Source organism: Chlorocebus sabaeus, chromosome 9 (assembly GCF_047675955.1).
Source record: "Chlorocebus sabaeus isolate Y175 chromosome 9, mChlSab1.0.hap1, whole genome shotgun sequence".
NCBI lineage: Eukaryota > Metazoa > Chordata > Mammalia > Primates > Cercopithecidae > Chlorocebus > Chlorocebus sabaeus.
In genome coordinates, this window is record NC_132912.1 from 60,171,000 (window position 1) to 60,181,882 (window position 10,883).

General features: G+C 44.1%; 1 pseudogene; it reads left to right on the forward strand.

The window, feature by feature from the left end:
* Nucleotides 1–2,072: 2,072 nt before the first annotated feature.
* Nucleotides 2,073–3,888, forward strand: LOC140712465 (small ribosomal subunit protein eS7-like; annotated as a pseudogene).
* Nucleotides 3,889–10,883: the final 6,995 nt, after the last annotated feature.

Sequence of the window (10,883 nt, forward strand, 5' to 3'; positions counted from 1 at the left end):
AAATCTCCTGGAAGAGGAGCCGCCAGATCACAGGCCCAGATCACCCTTCCCATGCTAGTTTTGCCCTGAAGCAAATAGCCTGAGACTGGGGCTGCATATCCCTAGCTATTTAATTAAATTGACAGTCAGTTATTTTTTCTTAATCAATGCTGTGGTTATGTCAGTTTCAAAGCCTGTCATCCCTCTTCCAGCTTGGCAGGGTAAGAAAAAGCACAGCACAGCCAATTCATATAAAAATACTTCTGTGACATATGTCCCCAAGTGGGACAGAAGATAAAAGTTCCAATCTCCTTCTACCGTGAACTTCATCTGGGGTCTGGAGTAAATCAAGACTAAAGTGTACATATTTATTAAGCGCTTGCTGTGAGTGAAACACTCTGCTTGCTAAGTATTAGTGGAAATGGCAATAATAAAAACATCTAGTATATATTGTGCTTATTAGACTGGAAAATACTCTCTCACACAAACTCAGTCTTCATAACTTTTCAGAGAAACAAATACACTGATCACTGTTTTGTGGAAAATGGAGGCTGTAGAAGGCTATGTGATATGCCCACGGTTACTGAGCCAGTATTTCATGGCGCCAAGACTTTTGGAGGACATTGTGATTCCAAGTTTATTATTCTTTCCAGGATGTGATGAATTGGCAGATGAACAATGTGTAATAGAATCAATATAGTGGGGATGGAACAGCATGTCATCTGGGGTACTGGTTAGGCTTCTGGGATATGAGCAGGATTTGGAATACTGGCCCCGAGTGTGTCTGAGAGCAGAGGGCACAGGGCTTCTTCGTAGACAGAGACCTCCCTCCTGTCTGCAGAGCAGGCTGGAACGTCCTTGAGGCTTTCACCTCCCCTGGGCACTGCATCCTTACAGTAAGCAAGGGGATGCTGTGGTTATCCCCTTGGTGCAGAGGAAGACCTAGACCGTGTACAGGTCATCCAAAGCTGCCCAGGCTACTGCCACCCCAGCAGCTGCCTCCCAAGCCATGCGGCTATATGCTGGGTTTTTTTTAAAAAGTCTCAGGGACTTAGTGATGCAGCCATGTTAAAGACATATTCTCCATTTCCCTGCAGACCTCTCCCCCAGAGCATACTGCCTCTTACATCCAGGCAATAGTGTCTAATGGGAAGAGCAATAGCTGTAGGGTCAGGGAACCTGGATTCAATTCCTGAGTGGCCGTTTTAAAACACTGCCGTAAATTCTTTGACACTCATCCTACTGAAAGATGGGGTCTGCGTGTCTCCTATCTTTGAAATGGGACCAACTTGTGACTGACTGTCTTAACCAATAGAGTTAGGAGGAAGGTGATACTCCTAACTTGGTGGCCCTCTAGTCGGGTGGTACTCCTAAAGGTGGCTTGCTAGGTCAGGAGAGGCCTCGCAGCTCCTGCCTTGGTCCTCAGGATGCTTGGTCTCCGATGGTCCCACCATGGGGGGATAAGCCCACATTTGCATATAGAGGCCACACGTAGGTGCTCTGGGCAACAGTCCAAGCTGAATCCAACCTTCCAAACATCCCACTTCAGGGATCAGCCCCCACTCAGGTCACCTATAATCATGGGAGTACTTGTTGGCACAGAGACCATCCTCACTGTGCCCTCCCCAGACTCCTAACCCGCAGAATCTGTGAGCATAATAAAATGATAGTGGCTTTTATGTCACTAAGTTTTGAAATGGTTTGTTACACAGCAAAGAAGACTTTGCCGTACAACATCTTGCTTCCAGGTACCCACTGCGTTTTAAACTCAAGAGCCCCTTCTTTTCTTAGAAAAAAAAAAAAAAAATTCCTGCTTCACATGATGCCGTCAAGACTAAATGACACAGAGAATGTGGATCACTAGGCACAGTGCACAGCACAGGGCTGGCCCCTACAAGTCTGAGTTTCCAAGCAAGCTGAGAAAGGGACTTCAGTTTGTCCTGAAAAGTGTGGCACATTTCCCACCTTGTCAGGTAACCTCCCTCACACTCTCCCAGGGCTCAGACTGCATGGGTTAGGCCTTCCCTGCCCACCTCCTCACAGCAGATTGCCTGGTGGGATGAGAGGCAGCCGTGGCAGAGAGGATTGTTTTCATGTCTGACATCCGCTGCCCTCTGGACAGTCTGATCTTGTCAACTGTGGGAGGCAACTGTGGGAGGCAGCTCCATGTAGCAGCCTTGGCCGAAGCCCACTGGACTCCCACAGTGACTCAGCACAGAGTAGATGCCCACATTCATTATCATCACCAAGTAGGGGGGCTTTAGCACCTCCTCAGCCAGCACTTCTCTCTACATTGAATTCTGCATAAGTCTCATGATCAAAGTTCAAGTGTGACAGGCACATGTATACACAGAGAGGCTCGGAGCTAAGGAAATAATTCTCTGTATGGGTCTCTTTCTGAGGACCAGCACAAGGATAGTCCTTTCAAGAAGAGAGGAGATTCCAAGCATCCTAGGAGGTGATAATTAACTTCCTGCCCCCACAGGTCTGGGCCTGCGAGAGGACAAGAGGGAAGGACAGTTCCCTCTCCCTACATGACCAGATGGAACCCTGCCACACACGCTTTAAGAAGGCCCAGCTTGCAACTCATGAATGCACTGTGCATGCTCCCCACACACAGGTCTCTTACTCTTACAAAACTGTGAATGTTTGCTTCCAGACTAAAAACTCAGATGTAAAACTAAATCAGAGAAACCATTTTATACTGAGAAAAAACATTTAAAGATTAGTTAATACAATACAGTCATCTCATAAATACACCTCTATAGGAATGTCATAAATATCTGGGTGCAATTATTCCCATTTTAGAATCTGAGAAGACAGGGATCCCTGAAAGACAGTGAGTCATATGTCAAAATCATCAAAATTCAGAGCAGAAAAGATCATAAGAGCATGTATGGTCCATTTCCTACTGTTCTTACTACCAATGAGGAAACAGACTCTGGCCTGCAAGAGATAACCAAGCCTCAAAATACATGGAAACAATGTTTTAGACAAGATTCTTTCCATTGTCATGTTCCTGGCCATGTGTAGCTTTGAAACGACTCTAGAAGTTTTGGCCAAATATTCACACACCTAGAGCTTTGTAGAGAGCTCTATTCAATGGTACATTCTTCTGACGGTCTAATCAACAACAACAACAAAGACAATTTCAGAAAATCAGTGCTCTGATGAGCATAAAAAGGGTGATGTTATAGAGGGTACCAGGGCAAGGTAAGTTTAGGTATGCTATAGATAACGGTCAAGAAACGTTTATTTGATTTCTGAGATCTCGTGAGACTTGGGCTTCTTCCTAGGCTGGCATTTAGGAAGAAGACGGCCACGTTCTGTTCAAGCACCAAGATCATGAAGCCCAATGGCGAGAAGCCAGACAAGTTCAAGTCCACCATCTCCAGGATCTTCTGGAGCTGAAGATGAACTTGGATCTCAAGGCTCAGCTCAGGGAGCTGAATATAACAGCAGCCAAGAAACCTGAAGTTGATGGTGGTCACAAAGCTTATTATAATCATTGTTCCCGTTCCTCAGCTGAAATCTTTCCAGAAAAATCCAAGTCCAGATAGTACATGAATTGGAGAAAAAGTTCGGTGGGAAGCATGCTGTCTTTATTGCTCAGAGGAAAAGTCTGCCTATGCCGACTTGAAAAAACAATACAAAAAAAAAAGCAAAAGTGTCCCAGGAGCTGCACCCTAATAGCCATGCATGATGCAATCCTTGAAGACTTGGTCTTCCCAAGTGAAATTCGGGGCAAAAGAATCTGTGTGAAACTGGCTAGCATTCAGCTCAGGAAGGTTCATTTGGACAAACCACAGCAGAACCATGTGGGGCACAAGGTTGAAACTTTTTCTGGTGTCTATAAGGGAGTTCCTGGGCAAAGATGTTAATTTTGAATTTCCACAGTTTCCATTATAAACAAAAATGACTAAATAAAGTATATTCACATTTAGGAGAAGAAAGGTTTATCTGAAGAAAGGATATTTGAGCAAATCTGCAGAATGAGACAGACCTAAACATGTGAAGAACTCTCCATGCAAAGGGAGCTCCCAGTGCTGAAGGCCTGAGACAGGGAAGAGCCAGTGCTCATGAACAGGGGGAGGGTGGTTTGAGACCAGGATGTGGGTAAGCTGGGCCAGATCTTGTAAATCCTCGTAGGCCACAGTAAGATGTTTGGACCTCATTCCCAGTGCAGTGGGAAGTTGTTGAAGTCTAAGTGATGTGGCCTTATTCACAGAATGCCAGCTACAGAGTGGAAAATGTTCAGAAAGACGCAAGGCCAGGTAGGTGCAGAGAAATCAGTGAAGAGGGCCACACAGTAGTCCCAGAAACAGAGGCGGCTTGGACCAGATGGCAACAAAGAGGTAGCTGTGCACCGTCAGCACCCACTGAGGAAAGACAAAGCCTGTCTACCCCCTGTCTAGCAGGAAGGGAGCAAAGGCTGCCCTTCCAGCATCTCCAACAGGTGCAATTCAGGTCAGCATGGAGGAGGCCCACTCCCCACTGAGGCAGCCCATCTAGGGACAACCATGGGGCTCTTCCATTTAGCCAAAATCAAATGCCAGCAATTATTCATATTCTTTTCATCTACCTTATTGATGTGCAACCCACTCAAGAGTGGCCAAGTAGTAGTAACCAATATAATACTGACTTCTTCAGCCAAGGACCAGATGCAGTCATTCACTGATATTTCATGGGGTGGTGGCACGTGGACTGTCATGGAAGCCTGGGTTCTGCTCAAACAGGTCTGTTTTCAGTCCCATCTTAATCACACAGTGGCCCTCGCTCAGAGAGAATCTCCCCCATCACCCTGTGGAGTAAAGAAGGCACTATCCCCAGAATCTAGCAGCAGAATTGCCTGGTGGGTGGACAAAGAAAGCATGCATGTTCAGAGCCACACCAAGGAGCAAGGTAGTTGTCGTGAGGCCAGCTCATGAGTGAGTGTGTGAGCAGAAAGGGCCTCCCTCCAAAGCCGGAATGTGGGCAAGAACATGAACTCTGGGTGAAATGACACACAGAGTCAGGGCATCTTCCGTAAATCATAAAGACCCACAGGCAGCAAAGGTCCAGACCAGTGTCGTCACCTTTGAGTGACAGCCAAGAGCCACATGGATGACACACTGCAACTTGGATAACCTGAAAACAGAAGTCCTGCTGGACCTGAAGGAACACTGCTCAGTCAGCCATGCCTGTCTGATGGTTTTCCCCCTGCCTGGGTGAGCAAGAACTAGAGGCTGGCTTCAGATCTCCTCCAGTCTTATCAATTGCCATGAAAATGGCAATAGCAGCTGCTTTTCCTCTCAATGTATGCAGAGTCCTAACACCACAAGATATAAAAATATGGTTGCCCTTTGGGGGTAAGCCACCACACACACTATAACAAGCCACGTGGGAACAAACCAGGCGATTTTGATCAGAGAATATGCAAACCGCCAAACCCTCCCCAAGGTGCCCTGGGCACAGCCTCAAGGAGAAGCAGCAGTGATTGTAGTTTCCTGAACAGAAGCCTAGTGGTTTGTGTTGTTCCCACTTTGGAGAAGTCCTGTGAGCAGGAGGGGATGAAAACTCGGTGCATTCATGATCAAAGGTGGAAGTAGTGAGCACCCAGGCCAGGCCAGGGGAGGCTGTCCTGACCCACACTCACACCCTCCCTGGTGGAGTCGCATCCCACTGGAGGTGGCGATGAGGGACTGTGGCTCACTTAGTCAAATGCCATGTCTCACCTCGGGGTAATTCAAGACTTCCCAAGAAATGATGAAGGCAGTGTCTTCACACAGTGTTCAAGTGTACCACTTAGAAAAACAGAAACACGCATCATAAACAGTGGTGAAAAGAAACCTGTAAGCCTGTGGCGATGTAGAGACCCACTGTCAGCAACTGCTGCGGAGAATCAGTCCTCTGTGAGGACCTCCATCGGTACCTGCCGTCTGTCAAGGGTCTGGGAATCACATCGGGAGAATCCTCTGTACCCAGGGCTCTGTTGTCCATTTCAGGTGTAATTTTGAGCAGTGACATTGCAGGGAGGAAATATGATATCCCCAGAGTGGCTAATTTATCATGCAGCACGACCTACTGACAGCTTCGGCCATGTGAAATCTATGGCAAAACATAACCGAAGTGGAGGCTTTTTAATGTAACATTAACCACGTGGAAAATTTCTGAAAAGAGCTAAAAGAAATGACCAGCATACACAAGTCTTTTGAAACTAGTGGGTTCAAGGAATGAGCAGAATGTCACTGCACTGGGATCTGTGGAAATTAGACATTCAGAGGAAAGAAACTTTTCATCTGCAATGTGGAATGAGATACTTGTCATTCCAAAGCCACCTCCCAGCACCAAGGATTTACAATACCTTCTCCTGTTTATTCCCTCTGGCCGCTCTCTCTCCAGGACCATAAGTTCTTTGAAGAAAGCTTCTTGTCTTAGTCATTCTTTCCAGCTTCTAGAGCAAGTGCTTGATAAACACTTGCTAACTTGAAGCAGATTCTGGTAATAAAACTAACTTCATCCACAGGAACTTCCAGGCCTCTTCCTGATAGCCCTTAATGTTTCCAGGAGGAGCTGCAACCTCTTCAAGGGTGTGAAGACAGACCAGCTAGAAAACCCTGAACTTATTGTAGAAGATGGTGTCGCTGGAGGAGCCCAGCTCTGAGCCAGGTGCCATGCAGGGGGGCGGCAGAACATACCAAGTCGACTAAGCACGTAGCAAGTCGACTCTAATCCTGGTCAAGGACCCACCACTTACCACCCACCTGACTCAGCTATGTTGTTTCATGATACGACACCTCAGTGTCTCTCTCTCTCAAGTGGGTAGATTAAAAAGTTCATTCCTTCCACAAAAAGGTCTGCCAAAGACAGCAACATATAGGATTTCAAGCACTAAGCAGAAGATAAAACACAGGTTTTGCTCCTGGCCCTACGTGTTTTGGCAAGACAATTGGTCTCTGGCACAGTACTTTCACCTAAGAGAGGGTCTTTTCCTCTTCTACTCCTCCATAAATCTATAGATATGGAAAACATACCTATTTTTTAGGTGATATCTTGTGTATTTTTTAAGTTGTTTTATGCACATTATAGAAACCCTTCCCGGCCCGGCGCAGTGGCTGAAGCCTGTAATCCCAGCACTTTGGGAGGCCAAGATGGGTGGATCACGAGGTCAGGAGATTGAGACCATCCTGGCTAACACGGTGAAACCCCGTCTCTACTAAAAAATACAAAAAACTAGCTGGGTGAGGTGGTGGGCGCCTGTAGTCCCAGCTACTCGGGAGGCTGAGGCAGGAGAATGGCGTGAACCCGGGAGGCGGAGCTTGCAGTGAGCTGAGATCCGGCCACTGCACTCCAGCCTGGGCGACAGAGCGAGACTCCGTCTCAAAAAAAAAAGAAAGAAAGAAAGAAAGAAACCCTTCCCATTTAACACCTGAAAAAAAACTGGGTTTGCAAAATTTCCTGATAAAATGTGTATAATTAAATGCACTTGTGAACACTGTGATTATGGTACTGAGGCAAGATGATTTCCCCACTATTTCAGTAACAGTTGGAAATAATTAAGTACTTCCTACAACATGGAAATGTACAGTTTTCTATCTCAAAATACTAGTACTTTAACAGACTGAAACAGTTGTTGTCCCTTGGAGCTTACTACATGTGTTAAATTATTATTCTTCTGATTATCATGCCATGATTATAATGCATTCCATTTAGGACTGTAGATTGCATTTGCTGAGCAGTTCTAGATAATTTTTTACTTATCTACTCAGTGGTTCTTACACAGCACCTGAGCAAAAAGTTAAAGACAAAATGTAAGCTTTTCATCTAAATAGACTTAATTTTCAATACTCAAAGCTAAGCCTTATTCTGCCTGAACAGAGCTGGCAAGGTTTAATTCCTTTTGTCACAATCTCCCTGGATAATAATTCCTTAATTGCTTCTTAGATGGAAATATTAATCATGGGCGGCCTTTAATAAGACCAAAATTATGGTGTTTCTTATCCCCAAAGGTTAATGGGGAAAAAAAATGATTCTTCTCTTCCTTTCTTCTCTGTCCTGATACACAGATTGTGTGGCACTAATGAGTTTTCCCCTTTAAATTATATTTAAGCTAATATGTCATTTATCCTCAGAGATTCTGAGTTCCTTGAGGAAGGAAATTGTGTCTGATTTATGTGTGAATTTGCCACAGAATCTAGATCCAATAACTGACACAACTTGATTGCATACAAACACAACTGATTTATGTCAACTTGGGAGATGACCTTGACAATTGTGTCACTGCACCTGCTTGACAATTGTGATGGTTGTTCAGTTGCCTGGTTGTTCAACAGACTGGTTTGAAGGACAGGGTGGCTTAAAAGTTAATTATTCTCTAATAGTAATTAAACCTCAACCTTGTGATTGATTCTGTGCTGAGCACTGTTTCCTGCCCTCCCTCAACTTACAGTACGTTGGGAGAAGCTACATTATAAAAAAGACAAATTGACAAAACAAACTACAAAGCACTGTAACAGTAGAAACAATATGTCCTACGGATCCCGCCCAAAGTGGCCCTCTTACTTTGACAAGTGTGTGGAGAGTTTACATTCATTGTGACAGTGTAATGGTGTAAGAAACCCCTTTGTAGCACTATTCAATTTGTGTAGATGCTTAAGACCTCTGGTGGAAAAAAAATTGTTCTCAGAGAAGAGAGAATCAATTTGCATAAATGAGGGGTCAACTGGTCTCCCAACCTTGGAAAGTGAGGCAGGTGCCATACACACGGAGCTTTCAGAAAGAACCACTTCCAGGGTTCTGGGGGTAAACATGGCAAGTAGAAGTTTGATTTGCTCTTAGGTTTGTTGAAGAGAAAGGGTAGGATTTTTGCAGTATATGTTGCAGGGATTTCAATGAAAGAGAAGAAACAGCTTGGAATAAGCTGATTTAGAGAACTATCTAGATGAGACGATCAATGTGGGCTGCAGGGCAGGGAATAGGCCCTATATTACAAGAGTGTAAGATCAAGATAGAAGAATAAGCAGCTAAAAAGAAAACAAAAACAAGCCAAGAGACAGTGTGCATGTGTGGGTGGGTGGGTGCATGGGTGTTAAAATTTAAGATTCAACAAATATAGAAAGGAAAGAAATTGCCAAAATTTTATGTTGGTTATAAATTTGGAAAAAATAGTAACTTTGAGTTTCTCCTTAAATCATATTCTAAATAAATTTCTTAATGTATTACAGAGCTACAAATTAAGATATTAAATTCCAATTATAGAAAAATAAGACTGTAAAATTGAATATCAAGTATGTAAATTTAGAATAGAAGAAATCACAAAGAATAGATCATCAGATTTAATTACATATAATTAAAGCTTTTGCATAGCTGAAGAAACCAAAATAAAAAGGCAGATGAGAAAAGAAATGCTTCTGTAAACATACCTTCAGAGAAAAAGAGGAGGTAATGATTTCATTCTGCGAGGAACAAAGGAACATCAATTTTAAAAGAAAAACAATTAAAGAGCAGATGAATAAGTAAACTATTCTCAAAAAATGAAAGATTATTATCATTATATTATTCTAATTATTATTAAATAACATTTAACAATGATTACTGCCTGGAATTAGGTTAAATGTTGCATATATATCACTCTGAGTTCTTCTTGTAAAAACTACCTGATAATGGATTCAATTTCCAACAAATGATCAAAATTAAAAACCAGGTATGAAAAGTTGTGATAAAAGATTAGTGGTGATTAATCTATTTAAATATGGAACTAAAACTAAACAATTGTGGAATTTAAACTAGAATGTGCAGCCAAGCGCTGTGACTCACACCTATAATCCCAGCACTTCGGGAGGCCGAGGCAGGCAGATTGCTTGAGGTCAGGAGTTCGAGACCAGCCTAACCAACATGGCAAAATCCCATCTCTACTAAAAATACAAAAATTAGCTGGGCGTGTTGGCACAAGTCTGTAATCCCAGCAATTTGGAAGGCAGGCGGATCACTTGAGGCCAGGAGTTTGAGACCAATCTGGCCAATATGGTGAAACCCTATCTCTACTAAAAATACAAAAATTAGCTGGGCATGTTGGCACAAGCCTGTAATCCCAGTACTCTTGGGGTAGGCCAAGGCGGGTGGATCACTTTAGCCAGGAGTTTGAGACCAGCCTGGCCAATATGGTGAAACCCCATCTCCACTAAAAATACAGGAATTAGCTGGGTGTGGTGACAGATGCCTGTAATCCCAGCTACTCTGGAGGCTGAGGCAGGAAAATCGTTTGAACTTGGGAGGTGGAGGTTGTAGTGAGCCAATAGCACACCACTGCACTCCAGCCTGGGTGACAGAGCGAGACTCCATCTCAAAAAAAAAAAAAAAATGTTGGGGTGATCAGACCCAATACCAGGTCGTGGGGGCAACGAAGCCCGGCAGTCAAAGGAATGAGAAAAAACATAGTTTGAGAAAGTGGGACCAGGGAGCCATTCCCAGTGTGGAGGCTGCGAAGGCCCTGAGTGCTGGGAGCCCACGCTATTTATTGGCGCTCAAACAAACAGGTGGTGAGGATGTGGGGATTGAAAGGAAGCGGTGTATCAAGTGAATCAGAAACATATGGCTACTTGAGATAATGGGAGTGCTAGAAGCAAGGAGCCAGCAAGTCTAGCAGACATGCAAACCCTGCCTCAGCTTTTCTCCCAACAACAACAACAAAAATAGCAATTGAGGAATAGACCTCCATTTCCCTCTATTTCTATGAGTCACTGAAGAGGACGCTCTCACAGGCAGCAAGCTGTCAGGGCAGCGCCCTTTCTGAGGAAGGGTCTTAAAGGAAGGGTCTTAAACGGTCTTAAAGACCTTTAAAGGAATGGTCTTAAAGGAACGGTCTTAAAGGTATGGGGAAGTGTTACATAAAATGAATTTTATATTACTAAAGTGACTAAAATAAA